The sequence below is a fragment of the Condylura cristata genome, unplaced genomic scaffold, assembly GCF_000260355.1.
Source record: "Condylura cristata isolate star-nosed mole 26May11 unplaced genomic scaffold, ConCri1.0 scaffold00001, whole genome shotgun sequence".
In the NCBI taxonomy this organism is placed as follows: domain Eukaryota; kingdom Metazoa; phylum Chordata; class Mammalia; order Eulipotyphla; family Talpidae; genus Condylura; species Condylura cristata.
The window spans coordinates 34891966-34898548 of NW_004567102.1; the positions used below are offsets into that span (position 1 = coordinate 34891966).

A 6583-nucleotide genomic window follows, 5' to 3' on the forward strand; every position below is an offset into this window, starting at 1 on the left:
GCTTTTAGTTTGGGGCTTTGTGGGAAGGGAGGACCAGGGCTTGAGGTGTTCGCGCGGAAGAGTGGACCGGTGCAGGGTCTCCAAGTTTAAGACCCTTCTCGCCGCCCGTGCTGTGCGTACCCCCCAGGCGGGCGTCTGAAGAGCTTGGAAGTCGTGCGCCCTGGTCCTGGGTGGGCTTCCGCCTCACCCCAGCACCCCCGGTCCTAAAACTTTCCTCCTCTGGCCTCCCTGCCGTCCTGTGCCCAGCAGCCGAGCGGGCCTGGCCCGGCGCGGGGTCCCGCGGTCCTGGGGAACCTGCAGTCCGCTGCCCGGGGTCCTTCGAACGAACTCAGGCTTGACAGTTCATTCATCTTGTTAGCACTGGGGAGCCAGCCCGCAGGTCATTAGGAGGAAAAATAGCGGCTGCTGTTTTTCTCCCCTTTTCTATCCTTTTCAATGCTGTGGCCTCGTTATAAAGTTATTTTGATCTTTACGGTGTCCACGGCAGTGTGGATAACATAGGGGATTGAATCTGGTGGCAGTGAAACACTTGGTAGTGTTTTGAAAGCAATGGAAGATTGGGGAAAATTGTTCGTGCTCTGCAAAGAGGAAAAGGGGACTCTCCCATACAAATTAATTCTCATGAGAATCCCAAAGGTAAGTAATAGTATTTTCAGTTTACCCATGATGAAAATTAGGTTGAGATATTAGTCAATTTTCCAAACGTAGTCCCCCAGTTAATAGTGGGGAGTAGAAAGGGACTTGGAAAATAGGATTATGAGGTTAGTGCCCTAGTCTAGGTACATAACATAGGGGACTTCACCAAGAATGCCTGGGCCTGCAGGAATAACGTCTAGAAGGAGAGAGACCACGTTGGGTGGGTTGGGGTGCCTACAACAGGGAGTTTTGTCCCAATTGGGAAGGTCACCCAGTGTTTATGGAAGATGAGGCAAAGTTAACAGGTGACAGTTGTCAGAGCGGCTTCCAATCTGTCTTTTCAAAATGGGAAGACAGCCTATCTCCTTTGAGAAGGGCTTGAAGCTGGGCTGTGCTTTTCAGGGTCCTGGTCCAAACATCCCATAGCAGGATAAGCTTCCCAGTCACCTCTGAGAGGCCCCAGTGGTAAGAATAAGACCAAGAGATTTTCCAGAGGGAAATATTGAACTCTGCCAACCTTCCAGAACAAATTCTTTAAGGATGCAGTTCAAGACTACTTAGGAAAGGAAAGAACTTATGCCAAGCTATTGATAACTTCTTAGTTTCTAGGAACCTGCTGGAGTATATAGACTGAAACACATCATGTCTACTCACCACCCCTTTCATTTTAGAGACTTAAAAAAAGTTTTATCGAGAAATAATTGACAGATATCATTGTATAAGTTCAAGGTATGTAACATGATGGTGTGATTTACATATATTGCAAAATGATCACCACAATATGCTTAGTCAACAGCCAGCGCTGTTTTTCAAACGTGGGCTGTGATTCAGAGGGTGGTGATAGCAGTTAGTGAATTGCAGCAGTATTTTTAAAATGTTAAAGTCAATAGGGAAGAGAAACTATTACAGTGCATTTTATGTACAAATTATGGTTGTGCAAATTTGTGTGTGTCCTGCATTGCCCTGGCTATGTATACATACCTATTTCTGTGCCACTGTTCATCCTTCCAGGCTACCATCATTCTGCTCATAGTATTTTACCTTGCAAATTAACATCAGCCCATTTTTTGAAGAGGTAACTTCTTCCTTCCCATTTCTCTAGACTCCCACATGCTCCTATAGGTATTTTGCCAGTCAGTATTCATCTCCAAATCCTTTATTGTTGACCTTGTCATCCTTCAAGTGTGGCAGTAACTCGGCTAGATGTCCTCAGTCTCACAATCTCCTTTAGTGCTGACAGCTATAGATGACTTATTATTCACGTTTTGCAACAAGAGATTTCCAGTGCTCTGGACCTGCTAATAATTCAGTACTGGCTCTTCCTCATCATGAATGTAAGGTTGGAAAGGAAGTTTTCCTCTATCACTCTGAGTTTCTTTTTAAACTAGTCTGGGTGCAGACAGATTAGAAAGAGGGAAGAGTAAATTTAATTATACACTTGTGGAGAAAAGATACAGCTGTAAATTCTGGAGTAAGTGGGATAAAACAAGAGTTTATATTCCAAGCTAAGGAATGGGATAGGGGCCTGGGCCTTCAAGGAGAGATGAGGGGGACTTGAATGACAAAAATCAGATCCTCTGTAACTAGGTGTTTTCCCTGCCATGTTGGTAGACATTTTAAATTAAATGGTTATTTCTAGAGATCACATTAAATCTGGCCCCCCCTTTGATCTGTATTTTTCTAAGTAGTTGAGGGTATGATAATGGTTTCTCTTGTTATCCATAGGCTTTGGTTGACCTTGAAATAATCCTCATGCCACCTCAGTGGGCTTATTCTAGCCATCTTGGGGAGGTTTCTCTGAACATATTGGGGAAACCTATCTTGCATGGAGAATCTCAAATGTGTGTCTGGTCTTTGCAGAGGCTTTTAGCAAGGACTCCTGCTGTCCCTAAGGAAAAGGTGGGAAGATGTGGAGAAACAAGGCTTTGTCCCTGTGCCTACTGGTATCCCTCATCAGTAGAAATGTATAGAGGTATAGAAGAGGCAAATTTATCAAAGTTGTGACAGCTACAAATCTGAGAGGCTACTGTATGAGACCCATTTTAAATCTAGACAAGAAATAATAATATAATGTTGAGTTCACAGTAAGGTTGGAGATCTAGTTCTGTAAGTTCAAAGAGTCAGTAACAGATGGAATGTCCCCGGGAATAGCAACACATGTGAAAAAATGGATTTGGGGGTTCAGTAGTCCATCAAGCCCTGAATGAGCCATAGCCTGAAGGAGCAATTCTTAATTGCAAATTCTTAATTTTCACTAATAAGGACAGAACTTTCTGAAAATAGACATCTGTATGGAATTTATTATCCGCCAGGCAGTGTTTTGTAATTTTAATTCAGGCCCTATAAATAACCCCATGAATAGGGAATATAATTATCACCATGCCCGTTTAAGAGATTAAGAGGCAGAGGCATAGACGGATTAAATAATTTAACTAAGATTACATAGCCAGTAAGTAGTGGAGAAGGATAAGAACCTGGGCCCTTAACTACTACATTCTACTCTTCCTGTGGCATTTGGTTCAGAGGAAACAGAGGTCTACTTAGTGTTCCGTCTCAGTAATTCCCTTATAGAGGACATGAACCAAGTTCAGAGTATCCAAAGGAAGGGGACCTGGGTGATGTCAGGCCAATGAGGAATGGAAATGTTTAACCTGGTGAAGGGGGTCAGGGCTGGGGGTGGAGAGCTTGGCCAGATATGAGGCCCGGGCTCAGTTATCTGAGGACGAAGATGTGGGTTTGTTTTCAACATCAGATCAAGTCAATGCTGGGCTAATATTTTGTGAGGGTTGAGGGTTGGATTTCACACTGGATATGGGAGGAGTTGAATTTTATCTCTCTAAATGCGCCTGCCATGCCATGTTCAATTTTATTAGCTACATAAGAGTACCATGAACTTTAAAAATAATTAGAAGGTACCTCCTAAACATTTATGTACATATGTGTGTATATAAATAAAACAAGGTACTAAATTAAAGTTTGGACTGAGGTGCATGTTCAGATTATGCGAAATTCCAAAGGAAAGTGCTGGACTAGCAAGTAGAAAATTTAATGTAGATATTTGAGAATGTTTCCATAACTCATGAATCCCATTGGTCACTTAACAAATAGGAGGACTGAGAGTGGGAAGTTTGCTAAAGAAACTTCTTTGGAGAGATCTATTGTTACTTTCTGCATCCCGAGCTAGTGGGAGGTTTAAATGGAACTACTGGTTGAGCTGTACATGTTTCCTGCATTTGGCACCCATGGGGTGGCTTAGGCAGCAAAAGCATCTGCCTTCCCTGAGTTTTTTGGGCAAAGGATTTCCTGGGAGCAAGGTGGGGCCTTGAGGGAGGGAGGGCTGGCATGGGACCATTCAGCTCAAGGGCAAGGGCAGCCCAACAACTATAGTTTCTAGAACTCCAGAGGCTAATGTAGGCATGAGCAGTCAGCTGAAGGAAAATGAATATCCATAAAGCATCCATCAACAGGGTATGAAGATAGCTAATCCAGTCCTGGCCTCCTGCTTTGCTCCGAGAAGGGTGAGAAATGGCCAAAGTTTGGGCATAAGGAGGGGAAAGAGAAAAGAAGTCAACCCTCTTCCAGAACTGTAGGAGATCAGCATGCTCACAGCAGGCCCTGCCTGATAGGCTGGAAGATTCAATGCTATAACCAGGTTGGTGTTTCCTTTACTTCCAGGCTGGACATTTTCATTCTTCTGATATTTTAAGTGGTTGCTGAAGTAAAAGAAGTCTTGGGATCTGCCCAAGTATTCACCTGAGGACAGTGAGGATGAATCTACTCAATGCATTTTCAGGACCATGAAAGACAAAATTGACTGGTTGCATAAGTTTTGTCTCAGGTTGCTCAGAGTGGGAGCTGTTGATGCTTGGATTGAAATAGCAAAGAATTGCGGTCTGTTTGCTTGATGGTACATGAACACCAAATGGAGGAGAACTTGAAGGAAGGAACATTTAGAAAGGGAAAGAAAACATCTACCTAGACAGAATGCACAGGAGTTAGGCTTAGGAAGACTGGCTCATCAATTAAAAACACAATAGCTACTTGAAGAATAATATTCCACAAACTTACCAGGGTTTGAATGTGTACATTAGTCTTGTTTGTGGTTGAAAACAAATTTGTCACATGAATGATTATCTTGTCACCCAATATTATGGCTTATCTTAAAAGATCCTTCAGTTTATGGGATATACTCAAGGTTTTGTTGTTTGGGGGACCAGTTTTTCAGACAGAATGGCCAGATTATTTTTGGCTTATTTCAGTGTGCAAATGTGATTCTTCAATCCATAGATCCAATCTGTGATAGTGTCTCTATTATCAAGATCTATGCAATTTTCTGCCTGAATAGAGAACATTTGTAAATTTCATAGCCCTTCAAGCGAAAATAATTTATAAGGTTCTAATAATTATTCTCCTCAGAGGTGCATTTGTTTTCCTCATGCATGTCCTTGGTTACATCAAAAGCAACAATTAAGGCAAAGGCAGGGACCGCTGAGGGAGCAGCCACTTACAGGTCCAAGAAAGAACATTTAGGAAAGGAGTGAGGAGATGTGGTTGTAAACATCATTTGTCTTTGTCTTTCTATAAACCTTTGTGAGGACTTGCTCAAAAATGTCTGCTTTGTGCAAAAAAAACAAAGGAGGAGAGGAACAAAAACTAAATTTCAGATATAGAGCTGAAGATCTATGTCATGTAAACCCACAAGTATCCCTACAGTACTTCTTTAAAATTTGTACTTAGGAGAGGAGAGGAGAGTTAACCCCTCCTTCTGGGAGGCGACTAGAGGCCGAAGCTGCTACAGCTTGTATATGCTGATCTTGAACATTCATTTAGTTCTGCAGTTTACACTCTAACCTATCTGTACTTATTTACTGCCAAAAAAAAAAAAAAGATCCTCCAAGTCTTCTCTTCAAAGTATTACTCCAGAAGGATAAACCAGATGTGCCCAAGACTTGAGGGATGTTTGATCCTAGCAAAAGGAAAGGTGAGCCTACTTTCTGCCCTCTCACTGCCCTCACTGTACAAGCCCCTCTCTGGCTCTCTTCTAGCCAAGTCCTACCCTCCAAGTTGGAAAAGTCTCCTGCATCCTGGAGTTTGGCTTCCCTTTTGCACCACAAGCTCTGGTTTGCTCATAATCAGGAACTGCTCCATGATGCCAGTGGGGTGGGTAGGTGGGGAAACCAGAAAAGAATCCCAGACTTAGGAGGGTAAGTGATGATTTCAAAGTCACTTCCTGTATCTCTGCCTTCAAGTCTTAAATAAAACATTCTTTAGTTTAAATTTCCTTTTCTGTAGAACAGAGGTTGAAATCCTTTTTTGCTTGTTTGTCAAAAGAGTGATTCAGCTCAGGACTGTAAAGAACGGTGTGTTCTGCTTGGAGAGAGACCATGAGCAGTAAATACAAAGCAGGCTGGTTTGCCAAATCACGCTGGAAGTAAATTAAGATGTGGCTAGTCTCACTCTCTTTAGTGTTTATTGTTTCAAAAACTCCACTAACTAAAACAGGAAGAGTGGCTGATTCCCCAGCCAGTTAAAATGACAACTACTGGGCCATGCCACTTAATAATAGCAACTGTATAAATCAGTCTGAGGGTTCAGTGAGAGCCAAAGTTTGATCCTTAGGGAGCCTGCTTTATTGTCTCTCAATTTTGAAGTGAGAGATTCAAATGATCCATTTGATGGGAATTGAGAGGAGGAAGAAGGCCCCAGTGGAACTGAGGCAGTTGAATGGGACTCCCCGGTGAAAGAGGTGACTGAGGCCAACCCACAAAGGCAGGCAGGAGTCTGGAGCGAAGGAGGGTAGCAGACCTGGCTGGCAGTGGAATAGAGTGGGCAAAGGCTCAGAGCATCATCTCTGAATAACCCCTTTCTTCCTTCTACCTGCAACAGTAACCCCCACCACCCTGCCCACCCTACCTTAAGGAGTCTTCCTTTTTTTTTTTTTTTTAAA

The 6583-nt window shown here is 42.9% G+C and overlaps 1 protein-coding gene across 1 annotated transcript in view; it reads left to right on the forward strand.

Moving 5' to 3' along the window:
• Positions 1-539: 539 nt before the first annotated feature.
• MRAP2 (melanocortin 2 receptor accessory protein 2) overlaps positions 540-6583 on the forward strand; it is a 33837-nt gene continuing 27793 nt past the window's right edge. The window contains exon 1 of the mRNA XM_004673659.2: positions 540-636. The gene's annotated coding sequence lies outside the window, so the exon portion shown is untranslated. The remainder of the gene's footprint in view (positions 637-6583) is intronic.